The sequence below is a fragment of the Terrapene carolina genome, unplaced genomic scaffold, assembly GCF_002925995.2.
Source record: "Terrapene carolina triunguis isolate 2854851 unplaced genomic scaffold, T_m_triunguis-2.0 Scaffold211, whole genome shotgun sequence".
Lineage (NCBI taxonomy): Eukaryota > Metazoa > Chordata > Testudines > Emydidae > Terrapene > Terrapene triunguis.
This window is the reverse complement of record NW_020664562.1, coordinates 22,498,853-22,521,259: the sequence shown is the minus strand read 5'-3', so window position 1 is coordinate 22,521,259 and position 22,407 is coordinate 22,498,853. Positions and strand designations below refer to the sequence as shown.

The following is a 22,407-nucleotide window of genomic DNA, read 5'->3' as shown; positions in this document are numbered from 1 at the left end:
GGGCAGTGAGGAGGACTGGGGAGGGGGATTGGGATGGGAAGGGGAGGCTGGGGATGGGCAGTGAGGGGAATAAGGATAGGAGATAGCGTGAGGGTTGGGGGCTGGATATTGGGATGGGAATAGGGTAGGTGCTGGGTAATGGTGTGTGTGGAAATGGCGATTGATGGGGCTTTAGGAGAGTGCTGCATCCAAATTTCTAGTGCCCATCACTACAGTGACTTGGCAATGGTAATGAGGGGCAGCTGGGGGGAGATGGCATTGGGGATGACAGTAAGTACCTTTAGAATAGTCTTTTGTAAACCACAACAGTATATCAACAAACAAGTTTTTTTGGTGAGTGAGGAAAGGGGTGAAAAGGTCTTTCCAGTTTGTTCAGTCCCTTTTGGTGTGAGTTTGTTGTGCCTGGTATCCTGTGTCAGGGGACTCCGAGAATGCTGAGCTGCTGGGGATGGGCTAGCAGTACAGTAGATAGCAGGAGGTGCTGTGGTGAAGAAGAGAGATTAGTGAGTAATGTAAGTAAAGTCTGATCCTGCGTGTATTTAGGCACCTGAGCAGTCCCATTCAGTTTGGAGACAACTCACATCCGTAAAGCTACTCTCATGTGTATTTGCAGGATCAGAACCCTAGTTACTTAAACGGGGGGTTGAAGAGAGAGGACTATATCTATACATGCCTATTGATGGCACATAATTGCCAGAACAGTTCACTGTTTTTGAAAAAAGGAGAGTCCCACAAGCAAATAATTTTGAGGTGTGTCCTCTCACTATGTACAATTATTCTATAATAATGACCTAAAGTATTATAGCATAATACAGAGTATAGGGCTGTTACTTTCCTGGGGTACTTTTTGTACAAAGGGTGCATGGCTGCAAACCAGGCAGTAGCCTCTCCTATGTGTCTACACTACATCTTCGTTGTAAAAATTTCCACCATTACTACAAGCAGTTTAATTCTGCTAATGGTAGTTGTAGAGCAGGGGCGGGCAAACTTTTTGGTCTGAGGGCCGCATCGGGTTTCGTAAATTGTGTGGAGGGCCAGTTAGGGGAGAGGGTCCTGGCCCGGCCCCCACCTCCTATCTGCCCCCCCCCCCCCCGCCCCCCCCCCCCCCCCCCCCCCCCCTCCCCCTCCCCCCTGCCCCCCCCCGGCCCTCCGCAAGCCCCGGACCTCCGCAAGCCCCGTCCAACCCCTCTCATTCCTGATGGACCCCCCCCGGAACCCCTGCCCCATCCAACCACCCCTTCTCCCTGTCCCCTGACTGCCCCCATTCAACTCCCTGTTCCCCCCGACCCCTATCCACATCCCCGCCCCCTGACCACCATCCCAAACTCCCCTGCCCTCTATCCAACCCCCCCTGCTCCGTGCCCCCTTACCGCGCTGCCTGGAGCACTGGTGGCTGGCGGCGCTACAGCCGTGCAGCCCGACTGGAGCCGGGCCACGCCGCCGCCGCCACCACCACGCAGCTCAGAGCACTGGGTCAGGCCGGGCTCTGCAGCTGCACTGCCCCAGGAGCTCACAGCTCTGCTGCCCAGACCATTTAGGCGGAGCGAGTGAGCTGAGGCTGCGGGGGAGGGAGGACAGCAGGGGAGGGGCAGGGGGCTAGCCTCCCGGGCCAAGAGCTCAGGGGCCAGGCAGAACGGTCCGGTGGGCAGGATGTGGCCCACGGGCCATAGTTTGCCCACTTCTGTTGTAGAGGGACTGCTAGTGTGGACAGGGCTCCAGGTAACCACCAGTATTTTAAGTACCACGATGTCTAACCCAGTTCAGGATGAATCAACATGATATGGTACATTTTCTACACTAGTGTGCCCACCATTGTTACCACAAATGGCACAGTGGTGGTTGCAATGGTGGGAAATTTTAGGGAAAAAAATCCTACTGTTTAGAAGGGCTCAATTCTCCAATTTTAAATGGCTTTTGTCATATGTAGAGGTAGGTATTATGATGATAAGTATTACTATATATTAGGGCTGTCAAGCGATTAAAAAAATTAATCGCACGATTAATTGCATTGTTAATAATAATACCATTTATTTAAATATTTTTGGATGTTTTCTATATTTTCAAATATATTGATTTCAATTACAACACAGAATACAAAGTGTACAGTGTTCACTTTATATTTATTTTTGATTACAAATATTTGTGCTGTAAAAAACAAAAGAAATAGTATTTTTCAATTCACCTCATACAAGTATTGTAATGCAATCTCTTTATCATGAAAGTTGAACTTACAAATGAAGAATTATGTACAAAAAACCCTGCATTAAAAAATAAAACAGTGTAAAACTTTAGAGTCTACAAGTCCACTCAGTCCTACTTCTTGTTCAGCCAGTCACTCAGACAAAAAAGTTTGTTTACATTTATGGGAGATAATGCTGCCTGCTTCTTGTTTACAATGTCACCTGAAAGTCAGAACAGCCGTTCTCATTGCACTGTTGTAGCCGGCATCTCAAGATAATTACGTGACAAATGTGCTAAAGATTCATATGTCCCTTCATCTTCAACCACCATTCCAGAAGACATATGTCCCATAAATGTAAACAAACTTGTTTGTCTTAGCGATTGGCTGAACGAGAAGTAGACTGAGTGGACTTGTAGGCTCTAAAGTTTGGATTTGTTTTGTTTTTGAGTGCAGTTATGTAACAAAAAAAAATCTACGTTTGTAAGTTGCACTTTCACAATAAAGAGATTGCATTATGTACTTGTATGAGGTGAATATACTATTTCTTTTTTCATTTTTACAGTGCAAATATTTGTAATAAAAATAATATAGTGAGCAGTGAACACTTTGTATTCTGTGTTGTAATTTAAATCAATATATTTGAAAATGTAGAAAAACATCCAAAAATATTAAATAAATTTCATTGGTATTCTATTGTTTAACAGTGCGATTAAAACTGCGATTAATCACGATTAATTTTTTGAATTGCGATTAATTTTTTTGAGTTAATTGTGTGAGTTAACTGCAATTAATTGACACCCCTACTATATACTGATTTATTTGTTCAAGAAGAGAGTGTGGAATGAAGAGACAATTTTTCTGGTAAAAATACTTTACTGGAAAAATAAATGTTAGAGCTTTATAGTTTGAAGAAGTTTAGTCAGTATTGCTTCATTTTATTCCCCAGTCTGATAGTTGGTCTGTTATGCTAAATGGACTACAAGGGATTTGTTGGGATGTTTATGTGATAGTGTAACATGTTAATTGTATTCCTGATAAGACACCTCTTTGAGAGGTATCAATACTTAGATAGAAAACTGTTTGGAGCATGGATTATCTTTCTGTTCTGTAGTTGTGCAGCACCTAACTCAATGGGGCACCCCAGTCCAAGACTAGGGCTCTTAAGCACAATGATAATACAAATGATAAATAATAATAATATTGGTTCATTGCCTACTTAGGCTTGGTCTACACTTACCCCCCAAGTCGAAGTAAGGTACGCAAATTCAGCTACGTGAATAACGTAGCTGAATTCGACATACCTTACTTCGAACTTACCGCGGTTCAGACGCGGTCCACACGCGGCAGGCAGGCTCCCTGTCGACTCTGCGGTACTCCTCTCGTCTAGCTGGAGTACCGCAGTCGACGGCGAGCACTTCCTGGTTCGACTTATCGCGTCCAGACCAGATGCGATAAATCGAACCCGGAACTTCGATTGCCAGCCGTCGAACTACCCGGTAAGTGTAGACATACCCTAACAGTAGGCTAACAGTGCTGCTACACTGCCTTCACAAACTAAAGCAAAAAATATAAGTGAAAGTTCTTGTAATTTTATTAACAATAGCAATTTATATATAGAATTTGTATTAACAGCACAAATAACTAAATTGAATTCACACCTGTGCAAAAAATAAAATAAAATTTGTAGGTCAGATCTTCAGATGAGGTTACGGTTTAATGCTTTCAGCTTTTTGGTACTTCGGAAAAATAGGGGTTTTTGTGTTAGGAGGACACTGAATTTTCTTGTGTAAGCTCCTAAACAATTATAAGGTGTTTTAGAAAGCCAAATTCTAATCGACTTATTTTTTGTGTATTTTGGCAATTTCTCAAGCAGATTCACCTTCTACTTGTGAGTGACAGTTAAATTGCTGTACTCAAAACCTTCAGAGTATTGAATATAAGATTGCCTTCATCGTACATGTAAAGGGGCATAGATGAAAGAGGTGGATCTTGAAATTGTACTTATTTGAATGACCAGCATTTTGGACATAAGAGGCAGGCAAATCAGTTGAAAGATAAACTGATATGGCCCAGGAAACTTACAGTTAAAGTTTACCAGTGACCTATTAAGTGTTATTTTGCAATCCATTAATTGTTCATGTGCATTAATTTTAAGAACGCTGTCAAGTTTTTTAAGCATAGAGTTTGACCCTGCCATTCTTACCCATCTGCAAAATTCACATAATTGTTTGTTTTAGCTGAGTACTCTGCCGCTTTACAATAACAAAACATGTGATGGAGTAAGGACTCTTATTAAGGATACAGAGCTTCATTATTAAATGTTGCAAGTTCTATAGACTCTAAGTGTTTTTTAAAATGCTCAATAATAGATATGTATATATATTTAAAAAACAAACCATCCATTTTCTTTCTGTGTGACTACCAAAGCAATGCTTTGTGTTTCTCCTGCTGACTGCAACATCTTTCATCTATTCCTTAACCTGTTCTGATATCAGTTCATGTGAAAATAAAGATGTTTTGACATAAGACAAAACATAAATTAAAGTGTTTTATGAGAACAGCCACTTCAATCTAGGCTAAAAACATTTAAGAAAAAAGATCAGTATTTGTTAAGTTTCAGAGGGGCAAATGTGAAAAATTTATGGCAGGGGTTCTCAAACTGGGGGTTGGGACCCCTCAGGGGGTCACGAGGTTATTACATGGGGGGGGGAGTCGCGAGCTGTCAGCCTCCATCCCAAGCCCCTTTTTGCCTCCAGCATTTATAATGGTGTTAAATATATAAAAATGTGTTTTTAATTTATAAGGGGGGTCACACTCAGAGGCTTGCTATGTGAAAGGGGTCACCAGTACAAAAGTTTGAGAACCACTGCTTTATGGTATCTTTTTATATATAGATAAAGCAGTGGATGAAAGGGATGAACTGGTTGACCCATAGAGGTCCAGAACCCATACAGTTGTCTCTCTCAGAATATGCACATTGACCATGTGCACACTAGCCTTTTTTCTAAAAAAAAATCTTCTGATTACACTGCTCTACAGCCAAAATGCTTCTGAAATAAACGTAGTCAAACTTTACTAATTCTGGGTCACTGAGAACGAAAATGATGCTTAAAATTGTTGATTGGCTCTAGTTTTCAAGATATGCTATTGGGTCAGTATATATGACCCTTGACTTGGGAATGGCGGAGGATAAGTGAGTTATAAAGGGAAGGGATCTCAATTTAAACCAGAAATGACTAAAATACATCTTTGACTGGATCTATGAATAAATCTATGACTGGGTTTGGACAGTACTTGCTTTTCAGGCAAAACAATGAATGATGCAATCTGAAGCTGGTATTGCGTCATCCATGATATGAATTGCATCATGTTATTCCTAGAAGTCATGGATGATGCAATCATAACGAAGCTTACATCACTCTGCTGAACAAATTGCCCTATATCAGCTCTAGAAATCATACAGTGTCGTGCTCTCTTATTTGTCAGTGTTTGATTTTGCAAAGGGACACATTTCTGTTTAGCCAAAGTGAGCAGAGATGCCTCGTACTTGTGTGAACAGTGCAGATAACTTCTGCTATGTTTGTGGTGAAGTGCCTTTTGCATCACAAAAGCACAGTATAAACCACTATGGTTAAGAAAGCCTATCACCTTTATTTTGGCTGCAAAATTGGAGATCGGGACAAGAGGTGGGCCCAACACATATGCTGCCACACTTGTGCAACAAATCTTCGCCAGTGGTTGAACAGGAAAAGGAAATCTATGCCTTTTGCAGTGCCAATGATTTGCAGAGGGCCAACAGATCATACCAGCAATTGTTACTTCTGCATGGTGCCTCCCGTTGGGAAAGGTGTGTCAAAGAAGAAAAAGTGGACTGTGCATTATCCAAACATTCCATCAGCTATATGCCCAGTACCCCACGGAGAAGGACTGCCGGTTCCTGATGCACCAGAATCATTCTCACTTGAGTCAGACGAGGAAGAGGATGAAACTTCTGGTCCTGAACCATCAATGTCACAGGACCCACATTTTCTCTCATCCTCCTCCTCTGAACCACACCTCATAACACAAGGTGAACTGAATGACCTTGTCAGGGATTTGGAACTACCCAAGAGTAAGGCAGAGCTGTTGGGCTCCAGACTACAGCAGTGGAATCTCCTGGCAGGGGATGTTAGGGTTTCCATGTTCCGTGACTGTCAAAAGGATTTTGTCCTATTCTTCTTCATGGAAGGTGATCTTGTAGCCTGCAACAACATCGATGGTGTGATGGCAGCCTTCAACATCGTTCACGATCCAGATGAGTGGAGACTGTTCATTGATTCATCGAAGACGAGTCTTAAAGCTGTTTTACTGCATAATGGCCATGTTTTGCCATCAATTCCAGTTGGTCATGCAGTCCATATGAAGGAAACCTATGACAACATGAAACAACTTTTGAGGTGCATAAACTATGACCAACATCAGTGGCAGCTTTGTGGCGATTTGAAGGTTGTTGCTCTCTTGCTTGGTCTGCAGACTGGATACACAAAGTACTGCTGTTTTCTCTGCGAATGGGATAGTCGTGCAAGAGATTCCCACTACATCAAGAAAGATTGGCCACTCCGACAGTCATTGGAGCCTGGGAGGAAAAGTGTTCAACATCCACCACTTGTTGAATCAAGGAAGATTTTGTTACCACCCTTGCACATCAAGCTGGGTCTGATGAAGAAGTTTGTCAAGGCCATTGACAAAACACAAGCAGCTTTCAAGTACCTCCGTGGAAAATTTCCAAGGTTAAGTGAAGCTAAGATAAAGGAAGGTGTCTTTGTTGGTCCTCAGATTCGTGAACTTCTTTGAGATGATGCATTTGACCATGCACTGCGTGGCAAGGAAAAGACGGCATGGAAAGCCTTCCAGTTAGTGGCAATAAATTTTCTCGGAAACAACAAGGCAGACAACTACAGCGCCGAGTAGACACTGAATAGGACTAAACTATGTACATAGTAGTTTTTTGCCTTTTGTTTCATAATAAATTTTATTTATATAACCCTTTTGCTGATTTTTAAAGTGTTACATAAACAGGACAGGTGAAATAGTATCATGTAAAGCAACCATAAACACATGAAAAGACCTAGGTTTACAATTTATGATTAAAACTCTACTATCTACACAATATACATAGACATAAAATGTAAAAACTTAAATATCTTAGAAACAGTAGCCAATCAGTTGTTTTAATTGTCATATTTGAATTCAGCACATCAAAATACATAATAAATAGCACATTTTATCTCTGAAGCAGACGACTTCTCAAAAATTGTAGACCAGTGTTATTGCTAACACCACTGCAGCCCCAATAGTCTCTGGTAGTGATGACTTGTAAACAGGGCACTTGTTGTTTCTAGTGTTTCATCCACCCTGTTGTATAGACCTGCTCTGAGCAGGTTTAGACGAAACAGTACTGAAAGTTCACGTGGCTGCCTGGAGTCTTGCCTTTGCTAGTACTTGCACCAGGGCTAGTAACCATGGGAAATTTTCAGAAATAAAGCTGTTGTACATGAGCAAAAGGGAATACACAGCCTATTCATCATCTAGATTACTACACCACATGGATGTATAACACTTTTAAATATAAATCTCTTTGATAATTTTGTAGTTTTATTAAACAAATGCAATTTAATGTGTGTGGTGTTTTAAAATTCCCTTAACTCTTTTCCCCTTACTTGAATAGGATCTCTTTCTTTTGCTGCTTATTGTTTGAAGTCCTGCTACCCAAAAAAACCTGAGTAGCATGGGTAGCTGGAAAGTGGCTTCTCTTCTCAAGTCCTGATGCTACTTCTGATTACTTAAGAATAGTGGTGGGTAGGTAGAGGTGATGAACTGGAGAGAAGTCTTAGGGAATTAAACAAAACAAAAGCAAACCATCACACCTTATGTTTGTGTTGTATTTATTTGATACTAGAGATTATACAATTATTTACAATTTTTTAAAAATAGTCTTCATAGTCTGTAGCTGTATCAGGCATACTACACTAGAACTTTTTTTTTGGTGGATTAATGTTTTCTACATTATTTAAATGTGGGTATTTTTTGCCAACAAACCATTTTATAAGTACAACGCTCTCTAGAGTTTGTGTGTCTCGGGTAATATATGCACGTCTGGGTGGGCTGAAATACACTGCTGGACTTTTTACCTCAGCACACCAAAAATGTGTGTATTGACTGAACAGAATGCTTCCTGTTGTGTGTTAGTGCTTACATATATGTGTACATTTTTCTTACTTGACAGCATTCCTTTAAAATAATGTGAACCAAAAATAGTAAAAAGGCTTGTGAGTTTAAGCTGACATATCTATAGAACTACTTTCTTCTACAGTTTTTCTTCACGCTGCATAAAAAATTGCTCCATCTCCATTATTTCCCCACTCACATATCTTGTTACGAGTTTCTGATCCATTTTTAAGAAATCCCTGAATAGCCTTATTCTCACTAGTGTATTTGTTTCTACGGTCACCCCTGCAGCATATTCCAAATGCACGTGTCTTAACAAAGTTTAAAGTATTATTTGTCATTCTGTCTTGGTGAGGATGCACTGTTTGATGGTTAGACCAGACTACAGGGAGTAGGAAGGTCTTAGGTTCTGTTCCCAACTTATCTAGCTGTCACTATTTATGTCCTTGTGTGAATTACTCTGTACTTCAGTTTCCCTATCTGTAAAATGTGACTAATACCTACTTCATATAGGATAATTAATATTTGTAAATCTGAGATCCTCTGACAAAAGATAACATGTAATGCAAAGTATTACTGCTATATTTTATTATAGGATGAAAAATGCTGCTATTTTATTAAAGCAAATATATTTTTCAGGGATTTAACTAAATTTTAAATTTGCGTATTGTGTATGTAGTGAGCTCATGCTCAGTTTAGTAGCTGTGAGATGGTTACACATTTAGGCTTCATATCTGGAAAGACTTAAGCACATACTTAACTTTACATACTGATTTCAGTGAGACTACCCATAGTGTGTAAAGTTAATTGTGTACTTAAGTCTTTCCAGGTCTAGAGCCTTAATTGTTAAAAACAGCATTGTTAGGTATAATTTTACTTTCATCCTCTTGCATAACTTGCATTGTTTCATGCCTGCTGTGTACATTATCCAAGAAGAAAATAGAAAGGTGATAGTTCATTATTAGCTGTTTTTGCTGAAATGTTTGGAAATGGTAGAACCTCATTTGTTAAATGACTCTCTATTTATAATGAGTGAAAACTATTGAAAATATTTAGACCTTATTTTATACTGTAATGTTTCAGCATGCTTTTGTGCATATGGAATTCTCCTCCTCTATGACATACAAAAGCATACAAGTTACCTATTTTTATATATTTTTGTATTTTAATTTTCTTCTTGGAGTTTTTTTCAGTTAAGCTAAATATGAAATATCTTTCTATGTACTCACTTCTGTTCCAATCATGCAGTGAGCTCCAGAGACATGGGAGTTTCTAATGAAGTCCAAGGGCATAGCGGTTTGCCCACATGGAGCGCAGTGCACGATCAGGGCTTTTGTTTTTGTTGCAAATTCATTAACGAAAAAAAGTCTAACACTGGGCCTTTTTTATTAGGTGTAAAAAGTAACAGAAGAAAAATATTAATTAGAACCTCACTAATCCATACTAAATCTAGGCATTTTCCCCATCTTTGCAAATGTTTAAGAACACAAGCTGGAATAAGGTCCTTTATGTCACTAAAACGTCATCATTTTTGCAGAATGTGCTATAGAATATATACTAGTATGCTGCTGTGAGTGCCTGGGGAAGGAATTCATGCCTCCTTCCATATTAGGAAAGGGCCCAGCACATTGTGAAATAAACTTTTAAGTATTTTCATAATTTAAAAATGAACTACAGTTGACCAAATACATGAACAAAGTATATATTGTTATGTACTTCTCTTTGGTTAACCTGATTTTGAGTCTGATCAAGTCCATTGAAGTCAATAGGCGTCTTCTCATTGACTTCAGTGGGCTTTGGCTGAGGTCATTTGAGTAGTGCTGATTAGCAGCAACTCCCATTAATCAGCGAGAATTGGAGGTGCCCCTTAACTCTCAGTATTTGGTCCCTACTTGCTAATTTTCAAAATTCATTAATTAGCAATGGGTCTCCCAGTTGTTACTGTGAATTAATATAGTTGTACTTTATCTGACTTTTATGAGCCTAAAATTTTCTTCATGCAAGCATTTCCAGTAAAGAAAGTGTTTGTTTATCAATTAATATTAAGTGGGTTTGGAACTATAACCTTTCTGACAAATGCAAACAGGCAAATAAGAATTTGTCATACCGATTCACACTAATGACAGTTGTGTCTAGTCCAGCATGTTGTCTCTGATGGAGACCATTACCAAATGCTTAAAAGGAGGTTCAAGAATCCCCATAGTGAACAGGCATAGAGTAATCTGCACACTTGAGAGGTTTCTTCTTAACCTCATTGATTAATGGTTGGCTAATGCTCTGAAGAATGAGGGTTTGTATTTCATACAGTTTATATACTATGCAACGTAACTGAATAGTCTCATTTTCCATATGTTTTATTCTTTTATTAATCCATCTGAGCTCTTGGCCTCAGTCATATCATGCAGCATGATTTCCACAGACTAATTGTTCTGTTTAGTATATGTGTGTGTGTGTGTGTGTGTGTGTATATATATATATATATAGCGCTAGTCCCTCAGAATTGTCAGAATTGCCAGTCCTGATGATTATTTTAAAATAATAATTTAGAAACCTTTGAAAGGTGTTCTGTAAACTAAAACAAATCCTCTGGCCTGAGGAAATGTTTCTTTAGTTTTAAATCTTGATGTGCTGTGAATTGATTTGCTAGTATGTTCACACATACAGTGTGAAGAACACTATTTCATCTATTGTTCAGATTTCCTATAGATATTTTTCAGTATGTTCTCCCATGCCTCCATTTGCATCCTCTCTCTGTCCAAGGAGTGCTAAATAGTAGCCCCTTAGTGATGCTCTTTAGTTGGACATACAGGTTGCTGTCTGTCCACAGCAGTGCTTTTCGTCGTCAAAACTTTTGTTGTTTAGGGTTGTGTTTTTTTCACACCCGAGTGACAAAAGTTTTAATGACGAAAGTGCCAGTGTAGACATAGCCATACCCTCTGCTGGCCCAGTAATGAAAACATCAGAAGAAAATTTCATGCTGAAGATCCCACAGGTCCAATTATTACTCCAACAGCATTTTGTTTTAGTTAGAAATAATATTTGTCTGTATCTTTCCAGCAATTGTCTCGTTCACAAGCATCTGACCCTTTCTACTACTGTTTCCAGGAAGAGTGAGTCATTGGCCCCAAGATTTTTCATCAGTTTATGTTCTGAGTTGGCAAAAATACTGCCATAAATGTTCAACTAAGGGATTTTCTGCTGTCAGTTGACTAAATGTGTGCATATTTTTGTGTATCCCTTTCAGAATCTTGTTAGATTCCTCTCCCACCCAATTTGAAACACTGGTAGTCACTTGATGTCTGTTAGAATTACATCTGTTCCTGATTTTATTTATGAAGCCTTGTGAATGTATATGGATTTGGAAATCTGGCTGATTTTCAAGGAAGTCCATGGAACTATACATAGGATGTTACAAATCCTGGAGTGCCATGGAATGCTTAGCATTGGAAAAAATGTCTCTACCTTCCTTGACAGTGTCCTTATTCACAATTCTGAGAGCTGGCTATCGCAAGGGAGTCTAAATGCTACTACTTCCAGTTCGATTTTCTGAGTGAGAATAGCAGGAGGTTGTCTGAAATTACAAGGCCTCCTGTCTCAGTGAGGCAGAGGATTTCTTCAAAGAGCAATCCTGTCAAAGTGATGTCTGGGACATGATTCTTTGGAAGTGCAAATTACACCATCACAACTGTGGGAGGGTAAAAAGTACGAATATGGGCAAGTCTATCACCAATCTTTTAATTGCTGTGTTTGGAGATTGTTTCTCCTTCCCCAGAGAGTAACTGTGTTGTGGGCTGCTAACAATCTTCTAACAAATGTTTGAAAAACAGAAAATGGTATTTATTGTGGAGGCTAAAGATACAGATACACTCAATTAAGGAGCAACTTAGAAAAAAGGGCCTGCTCTAAAGAGTCATTTGTGTGTTTAATCCTGATACTAGGTTAGTGCATATTGTGTAGTAGTTGGATGCCTTCTCTGTGACATTAGCAGAACAGCTTCTTAGCCTATTCAGTGAAGCCATTCATTGATTATCCCAGTAATTCTATATTGAAGGGAAGTTCATATACTAACACTTCTAACTTTTTCAGAATATTTTGTTCATAATGCATGCACACAGATTGTTTATGATGATGTACAATTTTTGTTGGTAGGAAAAATTGTGAGAGGGCCAGACATGTTCAGTTTTTTCCTTGTGTTAGAAAACAGATTGTTCAGTGAAGGCTGAAATTCCAATCAGCTTGCCTCAGTTGCCTCTAGTGAGATTACATATCCCAGTCCCAGTGCTGTTTTGGCAGAAAGTTTATGGATTCATCTTCTGATACATGTCAGTGCTTCCAACTGTATGCAGAAAGGAAAGAGAGGAGAAAATAACATCTTATAATAATGAAAACAGAAGGTTTTCATTAAAATGCTGACCTTCAACACTGACTCTTATTGCAGTTAATTCCCATAAATGTAAACTGTTGGCTGTTCTTTGTATTTATTCTCATCTTGGAATAAAACTGTAACAAGAAGATCATAATTCCTTTTAGGTGACGCACCAGATTGCAAATACATTAGTGGCTTATATTCAGGTGTTGTTCTTTGCCTGTACGTTTCCTAGATAGAGCAGTAGAATGTTGAAACAATTAAATGAGAGATTTTGGATAGCTTTCTTTTTCTTCTCTCCTGTTGTCATGGTCACTTTGCTTCTGCCCTATGACTTGGGTCACGTGAGTGTATCCAAACGGGTCATAGCTGCTCCTTGTCATTGTATATTTGCATACTGGGAACCCATCTTCTCTAGGCAGTTACTTGTTCAGTCTGTGGTTTACAATCCAAAATTGAGATTTTTTTTTTTTCTTTTACTTCCTCTGGGGGAGAAGTATTGTCTTGTTGTTAGGGTACTGGGCTAGGAGTAAGGAAACTTGAATCTTGTTTCTAGCTTGCTGTGGACTTCCTATTTGCCTTAGGTAAGTAAATTAACTTTTTTGCCTCCATCTGTAAAATGGGAGAAATATTTCCCTTCCTCAGATAATTGTTTGAGGCTTAATTCATGAATGTTTGTGAAGTGCTTTGAGATCCTCTAATGGAGGGCACCATATAACTACAAAGTGTTGTTATTTTTAGTTATTACTACAGGTCAGAGCTTTCGTTTCATATGGAATTGAACATTTTTTTAAAATAACGGAAACTAAATTTAAGGGCAACAAATTCTATTTTTTTCCTAAATCTCAATGATCAGAGTTATTGCCTAACTGAAATAAAATGAAAGCTATTTTAAATTTCTTTCATTATTGAAAAATGTTATTTTCTCCCAACTTTTGCTTACTTGGATCCTTTTTTATCATTTGTACAAATAAATCAAGCAGTATGCTGTAAATGTTAACTAACTATTTACTCCATAGACTACCATTTTAAAAGATGTTTTTTTATAGTATTCATCAAACATTAGTGTATAGCAAATTTTATTCATTAAAGTGAAAAGTTAAGAACATAAGAAAGGCCGTACCGGGTCAGACCAAAGGTCCATCTAGCCCAGTATCCTGTCTACCGACAGTGGCCAATGCCAGGTGCCCCAGAGGGAGTGAACCTAACAGGCAATGATCAAGTGATCTCTCTCCTGCCATCCATCTCCACCCTCTGACAGACAGAGGCTAGGGACACCATTCCTTACCCGTCCTGGCTAATAGCCATTAATGGACTTAACCACCATGAATTTATCCAGTTCTCTTTTAAACTCTGTTATAGTCCTAGCCTTCACAACCTCCTCAGGTAAGGAGTTCCACAAGTTGACTGTGCGCTGCGTGAAGAAGAACTTCCTTTTATTTGTTTTAAACCTGCTGCCTATTAATTTCATTTGATGACCCCTAGTTCTTGTATTATGGGAATAAGTAAATAACTTTTCCTTATCCACTTTCTCCACATCACTCATGATTTTATATACCTCTATCATATCCCCCCTTAGTCTCCTCTTTTCCAAGCTGAAGAGTCCTAGCCTCTTTAATCTCTCCTCATATGGGACCCGTTCCAAACCCTTAATCATTTTAGTTGCCCTTTTCTGAACCTTTTCTAGTGCCAGTATATTTTTTTTGAGATGAGGAGACCACATCTGTACGCAGTATTCGAGATGAGGGCGTACCATCGATTTATATAAGGGCAATAATATATTCTCAGTCTTATTCTCTATCCCCTTTTTAATGATACCTAACATCCTGTTTGCTTTTTTGACTGCCTCTGCACACTGCGTGGACATTTTCAGAGAACTATCCACGATGACTCCAAGATCTTTTTCCTGACTTGTTGTAGCTAAATTAGCCCCCATCATATTGTATGTATAGTTGGGGTTATTTTTTCCAATGTGCATTACTTTACATTTATCCACATTAAATTTCATTTGCCATTTTGTTGCTCAATCACTTAGTTTTGTGAGATCTTTTTGAAGTTCTTCACAGTCTGCTTTGGACTTAACTATCTTTATCAGTTTAGTATCATCTGCAAACTTTGCCACCTCACTGTTTACCCCTTTCTCCAGATCATTTATGAATAAGTTGAATAGGATCGGTCCGAGGACTGACCCTTGGGGAACACCACTAGTTACCCCGCTCCATTCTGAGAATTTACCATTAATTCCTACCCTTTGTTCCCTGTCTTTTAACCAGTTCTCAATCCATGAAAGGACCTTCCCTTTTATCCCATGGCAGCTTAATTTACATAAGAGCCTTTGGTGAGGGACCTTGTCAAAGGCTTTCTGGAAATCTAAGTACACTATGTCCACTGGATCCCCCTTGTCCACATGTTTGTTGACCCCTTCAAAGAATTCTAATAGATTAGTAAGACACGATTTCCCTTTACAGAAACCATGTTGACTATTGCTCAACAGTTTGTTTTTCTATGTGTCGGACAATTTTATTCTTAACTATTGTTTCGACTAATTTGCCCGGTACAGACGTTAGACTTACCGGTCTGTAATTGCCGGGATCACCTCTAGAGCCCTTTTTAAATATTGGCGTTACATTAGCTAACTTCCAGTCATTGGGTACAGAAGCTGATTTAAAGGACAGGTTACAAACCTTAGTTAACAGTTCCGCAACAGTTCACATTTGAACTCTTGGGTGAATGCCATCTGGTGACTTGTTAATGTTAAGTTTATCAATTAATTCCAAAACCTCCTCTCGTGACACTTCAATCCATGACAGTTCCTCAGATTTGTTACCTACAAAAGCCAGCTCAGGTTTGGGAATCTCCCTAACATTGTTGGTTTATCATTTGGTATGTATTGTTCATTTAACACTTGTACTTATCAAGTATTTGTTTAAGAGGGAGGTATAGAGCAAATTCACTTGACGCAGGCTGGCACTCAACTGATTTCTTTTCATAATTCCATATTTACTATAAATGACTAATGCCTTCCAAGCATTGTATGACAAATTACTATATGTTTGTTGTGATAGTGTGTGGAGTGTTAGCTGTATGTACTGAGAAACCTTGACGTGTGGCAGCATGGATACATCATAGGAAAGGAATGGGGCAGTTCATGAGGCAATTTTAAGAGCCCCATGAAATTCTTTTTATTTTTAATAGTTTTGTTTTATTTTTCAGGAATTTTGAGTTATTTCATTTATCCACATGGGAAGGGTCGGGTCAGGAACCTCCCACCCCCAGGAGGGTAGGAGGTTGTAGAACAAGCCCACCCTGCACTCACTCTGCAGTGGCACCTCCTTTCCCTTGGGGTTGGGCTTGGCTCTCTGCTCTGGGTGTTGCAGCCTGGTGAAAAGGGTTGGAGCACTGCTTAGGTTTGTCTTGGTCACCCCTCTGTCATGGAGGCAAACTTGAGAGAATGAAGCTGTGACCCCTGTGTGCCAGGTCACAAAGCCACTTACTCAAATTTGACCCGACTGTCGCCCTGTCATGATGGCGGAACGGCCAGGCCAAACTAGAGTGGCACTGCAGCTCCAAGTTGCAATGCCTGGAATGGGGGGCTGGGCCATGCCCCATGGGACAGGAGCCTCTGCTGCAGGATGAGTTTTTTGTTTTGTTTGCTGTTTTTTCAATTTATTTCATGTAATTTTGTATTTGAAAAAATACAGGGCTCTAGTAATTTTCTATACATGGTATCAAAGTTCAGTTAGGGGATCTGGCTTAGAGCTGAGCTGATGAAAGACAATTGTGTGAAAAGATCTTGAACTACTCTGTAAGTCCTTAGGAAAGGAGCATTTGAGTTTTAGGTGATACAGCTCCTTCCTGATGATTGGGGTGTCCAAGTCTACTTCATGGACATGAAAGTATCACTTCCCAACTGTGGTTTATTGAGCAATAGCTGGTAGCTTGTGGAGAGTTGATTTTTCAGGTGATGCCTCCTTTCTTTGTTTCTAGCTGCTAGATTGTTAGAGCTCTGTGTGGATACAAAAATATATGGATCCGCATCCGCGGATCCAGTAGCCGGGTTTTACCTGTATCCACACCTGCAGCAGCAAGCGCTCTCACAAGGGCTAGTGATGGGGGGAGAAAGGTGGGGGCGAGGTCTTGCAGGGTGGAGACTGGGGGCAAGGGGCTGCGCAGGGGCAGGGTCTCAAGGAGAAGGGGCATCGGGGAGGGGTTGGGGGAAGGGGTGTCACATCATGTGCTATGCTTGTGAGCGGTGGCACATGGCAGCAGCAGTGCGTGTTGCATCACAGGGGGCAGAGGAGTGGGGTGCCGGGGCCCTGCCCACTCCAATCCGCATGGCCAGGAGCGGGCCCTGCTGCCCAGGAGCCGGCAGGCAAGGCCTGGGACTGGGAGCGTGGCCAGAGCTGCTGGGCCAGGCCATGGTGGGGACGCTGGCACTGCCCAAGGGGCCTGAGCTGCTGGACTGGAAGCGGCGCAGCAAGCGGGTGCTGGACAGCCCCGACTCTGCCCAGCCCCAGCCACTGGCTGCTGGCCACTGGCCCCAAGCACGTTGCGCTCCCTGGGCTGCCCGAGCCGGATGCCGCGGGCCAGGCGCCACCGGTGAGTAGAGCCCTGCGCGGTTGTAGCTGCCTCCGATCCGCAAAAATGGTTTGTTGCTATGAAGCGAATACCTGCAGATTTGCAGGGCTCTATAGATGGTATTGAAAGAAGCTAAAAAATATTACTTTCCTAATAGTTCTTCCATGTAAGCAGTTGTAACAGGCACAGTGATGGTATGTAATTTTGAATAGGAGGAGAGGTCTGTGTGTTTGTCTCAGGGACCACCTCCCGTTCTTACACAATCTCTGTGCTATGATGTGGTCTTCACTATGAAATGGTTTGAATACCTGTGCAGTAGATGTGTAAGACTAGGAGCTGAGATTCTGTTCATGATGATATTAAGTTATAGCTTGTTTTTATGTAAAAATCAGTAAGGGCTTAACCTGGTTTTCCTGTGTATAAAAAGTATTTCTTCTGTAATATGTAGATGTAATTTCATCCATTTGCAACTGTTGTTTTTTTAAAAATTAGTCCATTGGTTTCTTTCTGTTTGTAATCACATAAAACTATCTTTAATATTCCTAATGTGATTATTTATTTAACAGCTACAAGGAATCAATAATTGGGGAAGGTTTGACTTTGACATTGATCCATGATCAGTAACCTGCTGCTGTTATATCTGAGTAATTTTTGAACAGAAAGCTATAGTGCCTGCCACACTTCTAGCACTATATAAATAATAATAATAACATAGGTGTTTGGAAAGTGCAAACACATTTGGCCATCTAGAAGAGCACAAATAAAATCGTTCCCTGACCTAGGGGGATGTAAATGGGTTTTTAGTTTCATCATTTCCTTCTGGCCATCTCTACTAGGCTGATATCATAGTGTAGCAAAAGCTGAGTCCATTGGAGAAAGGACCATTCTTACGTTGCTTTGTAGTGAACTCACTGTTTCAAAAATACTACTGAGAGGCTCCAAAAGGATTGTTAACTTGATGCAGGACGCTGAGGGAGAGGTCAAGAGGAATAAAGCATGGCTTTCTAGAGCCATCACATCACATTTGGAAAAATCATATATTTCTAACAATCTCCCCCTACAATATTGTATTTCAGCAATTTGGGTCCTGAAATACCTCTTAATTTTCTTAATCTAGGATTCAGTGAAAGCAATTTTTTTGACAAAATGTCTCAGTATCCATTAATAATCTTTTATTTTAAGATCTTTGGTCAAAATGTTAAGAACAAGTTGTTTTCAATCTTAAAAAAAATAAAAATAAAAATAGAGAAGTGGGAAAAAAAAAACAACCCTACACCAACCAATAAAATGGTAGCAACTTGACAAAAAAGGACAGATATTTTTAAAAGGTATGTTCGTCAATTCTTGTAGTAAAAAGTAATAATTACATCCCACGTATTTTTGATTGCAGATTTTTGTTATATAAGGGTTATGTACAGAGAAACAGATGCTGCTTACTTTAACACCAAAATGCTGACCAACAGATTTAAGATGGGAAAGAAAAAGTTACTTTGCTGCCATATTATGACTCTTTTTGTTTCAGCATTTAAAAAAAAAAAAGAAAAGACAAGCTCATTAGAATGATAGGAGACAGCACCAAACAAAATACCCAGATGACAGATAGGGCTTGATCCTGTGAGGTTCAAAGTTTAACTTCTACTGAAGTTAAGAGGACTTGTGGATGCTTAGCAACGTACATGTTTGTAATACATTTCTAGATTGTAAAAGAGACATCAATGGAGACGTAGCTACTACTGTACATAGGAAAGAGACTGCATCAGTAAAGAAAAGCAACCCCATGAATAGGTGCAGCCTGCTTGAAAAAGAAACAGCAAAACAAAGAAAGAGAAGGATATTAGAAAACTTTGGGACTTTAACTCCTTACTCATATTATGTCATGATAACAGTATCATCTCTAAGACAATACCTATTCTAAGAATCCTTATGCAATATGTTGTTATATAATGCATAGGTATACAGCTTTAACATGCAGATATGACTCACGTAGCATGATTGGCTCCTACCTGAAACCACTTGTCAGAAGCAATTTTTGTCTTTTACAGCACCAGGTACAGTGGCACATAAATAATAAGTAATTGCTGCCAATCCAAGCATAGGACAGAGTCCTTCACTAATTTCCCTCTGTCCGCTAGTTATATGACTGTCAGTGGTTGGTAGTTTAGGAATGCCTAGATAGCTAAACAAGAAGCTAGAATTTGGTATAGTAAAAGACTGGAAACTAGCAAAGGTATTTCAGGAGTGGGTGATAACATAGTAGGAATGTTGAGAAAGGAAGATTAAAGCTAAACACTGCTATTTAAAAAAGAATGACAAAAATATAGTGGTTGAAAGGGGATGTGATACATAGTATCTGGATTTTAGTAAAATGTTATGACTCAAAATCTTACCCTCAGCATGAATTCAGATTAGCACCAAACATGGCCTGAGAACTGGCTGAAAGACCATAAACAAAGAGTGAAAAAACAGCAGGGTTGAGTTATGAGGGGCATGTTTAGTGGGGTACTTCAGGGGTCTCGCTTAGGTCTGGTCTTTATTATGGCTTTGATCTTGCAAATGCTTATGCTTGTTCTTTACTAACATGAGTAGCTCCACTGAAGTCAATAGAACTACTTACTTGCTTAATGTTAACGTTTGCATAAGATCTTTTAAGATCAGATCCTCTAGAAAAGTGAATAAAACAGCATGTTAATGAAATGTGCAGATGCTGTGTGGGTATAATAATAATGATGCACACTTGTGGATAATCTTGCCTACTTTAATATTATAAAACATTTTCACGGGATGTATTTCTGTGGTAAGATGCACAACTGTATCCTGAGCTTTAAATTTGTCGTATTGGCTGCCACTCCCTGTAGATCAGTGGTGGGCAACCTGCGGCCCGTGGGCTGCATGCAGCCCGTCAGGGTAATCTGCTGGCAGGCTGCCAGACCGTTTGATTACATTTGCACAGCTGTCTGCAGCTCCCAGTGGCCGCGGTTCGCCATTCCCGGCCAATGGGAGCTGCGGGAAGTGGCGCAGGCCTGGACTGCAGCTCTATGGCGAACTGCAGCCACTGGGAGCTGCAGACAGCTGTGCAAATGTAAACGAACGGTCTGACGGGCTGCAGGTTGCCCACCACTGCCGTAGATCATAGTTACTGTACTGCATCACACTAATCTGCAGGAATTACTGGTAATTTGTGATTTTAAGTCATTGTTTTGTTTTAAAAAAGTCTGAGAGATTTCTGAGCTTGGATTGCTGGATACTGGGCTAGTCCAGAACATTAATACAGGTCACTGCTTGTGTTTATAAATGTTGAAGAACTGTTAAGTTCAAATGATTTATATATGAATGTTAGGTTTATCATCAAAACTACACTAAACACATTTTTTCTGTTTCTCTTCTTTATTGACTGCTTGCAAAAACATGTGCTCCTTGTGCCTCATTAATTCATTAAACTTTTAGATGGTAATATTTCAGGAGACTATAACTCTTAGATAATGTGATCTAGAAGATATTGCAAACCTAACTAAACCTAGAGAAAACAGCTGGTTTTAAAAACCTTTGCAATGGGTCAAAGTAAATCTAGGAAAAAATGCAGATTGGAATTCCTGGAAGAGTAGCATATCTAGACAAGATGGCATAGTGTTGGATAGAGGGGGGAAAGAAGAGATTCTGACTAATCTACTGCCAGGAAAATCACTGTGTGAGGTTTTTTTAATAGCTCAGAAATAACTTGAGTTAGTATACAGTAGGTAGGTTTATGAAATATAAAGGGAAAAATAAGTATCTCAATCCTTCAATAAAAGTAAAAATATGACTTAGCTTGCCTCCCATTGATTTTTCCCTGACTGACAAGTCCTAATCTTTTGTTTGTACCATGATACTCAAATACTTATTTCCACAGCAACAAGTTGTGATGCTCTAAACAAAGAATTTAGGCCTTCAGGTGGTGACTAAGAGCAGGAACAGATGATTTTTTTTGTTTTTAATGGCTCTGGGAGAAAGACCTCTTGTATCCTATTTTCCACTTCACAGTCTCATCCTCGCTGAGGTCCTGCATTTGTCTAACGCAGCCTTTGAGGCTGGATTTGACCCTTCCAAAATATTAAATAACCTTTGCATTGCATTGATGGACCCTGTCAAGGCTGCTTCCCCACTTTGAACTTTAGGGTACAAATGTGGGGGCCTGCATGAAAACTTCTAAGCTTAACTACCAGCTTAGATCTGGTCCGCTGCCACCACTCCCAAAGTGCTAATTCCCTTCCCTGGGTAGCCTTGAGAGACCCGTCACCAATTCCCTGGTGAATACAGATCCAAACCCCTTGGATCTTAAAACAAGGAGAAATTAACCATCCCCCTCCTTTCTCCCACCAACTCCTGGTGGATCAAGACCCAAACCCCTTGGATCTTAAAACAAGGAAAATCAATCAGGTTCTTAAAAAGAAGGCTTTTAATTAAAGAAAAAGGTAAAAATCATCTCTAAAATCAGGATGGAAAATAACTTTACAGGGTAATCAAACTTAAAGAGCCCAGAGGACCCCCCTCTAGCCTTAGGTTCAAAGTTACAGCAAACAGAGATAAACACTCTAGCAGAAAGGTACATTTACAAGTTGAGAAAACAAAGATAAAAACTAACACGCCTTGCCTGGCTGTTTACTTACAAGTTTGAAATACGAGAGACTTGTTCAGAAAGATTTGGAGAGCCTGGATTGATGTCTGGTCCCTCTCAGTCCCAAGAGCGAACAACCCCCAAAACAAAGAGCACAAACAAAAGCCTTCCCCCCACCAAGATTTGGAAGTATCTTGTCCCCTTATTGGTCCTTTGGGTCAAGTGTCAGCCAGGTTACCTGAGCTTCTTAACCCTTTACAGGTAAAAGGATTTTGGAGTCTCTGGCCAGGAAGGATTTTATAGTACTGTATACCGGAGGGCTGTTACCCTTCCCTTTATAGTTATGACAGACCCCTATCTAATATTTGTGCCATCTCCATTCTCACGCATGGTACCCTTTTGTGCCCCACCTGTCTTTTCTCTCTGGATCTGGGTAATTCAGCCAGTATCAGTATCTCTGAGAAGAAGTATAGTCCAGTGGCT

At 40.0% G+C, this 22,407-nt stretch overlaps 1 protein-coding gene across 1 annotated transcript in view; it reads left to right on the top strand.

The window, feature by feature from the left end:
• LOC112119085 (formin-binding protein 1-like) overlaps positions 1-22,407 on the top strand; it is a 99,627-nt gene that overhangs the window by 788 nt on the left and 76,432 nt on the right. The gene's annotated exons all lie outside the window — the stretch shown is intronic.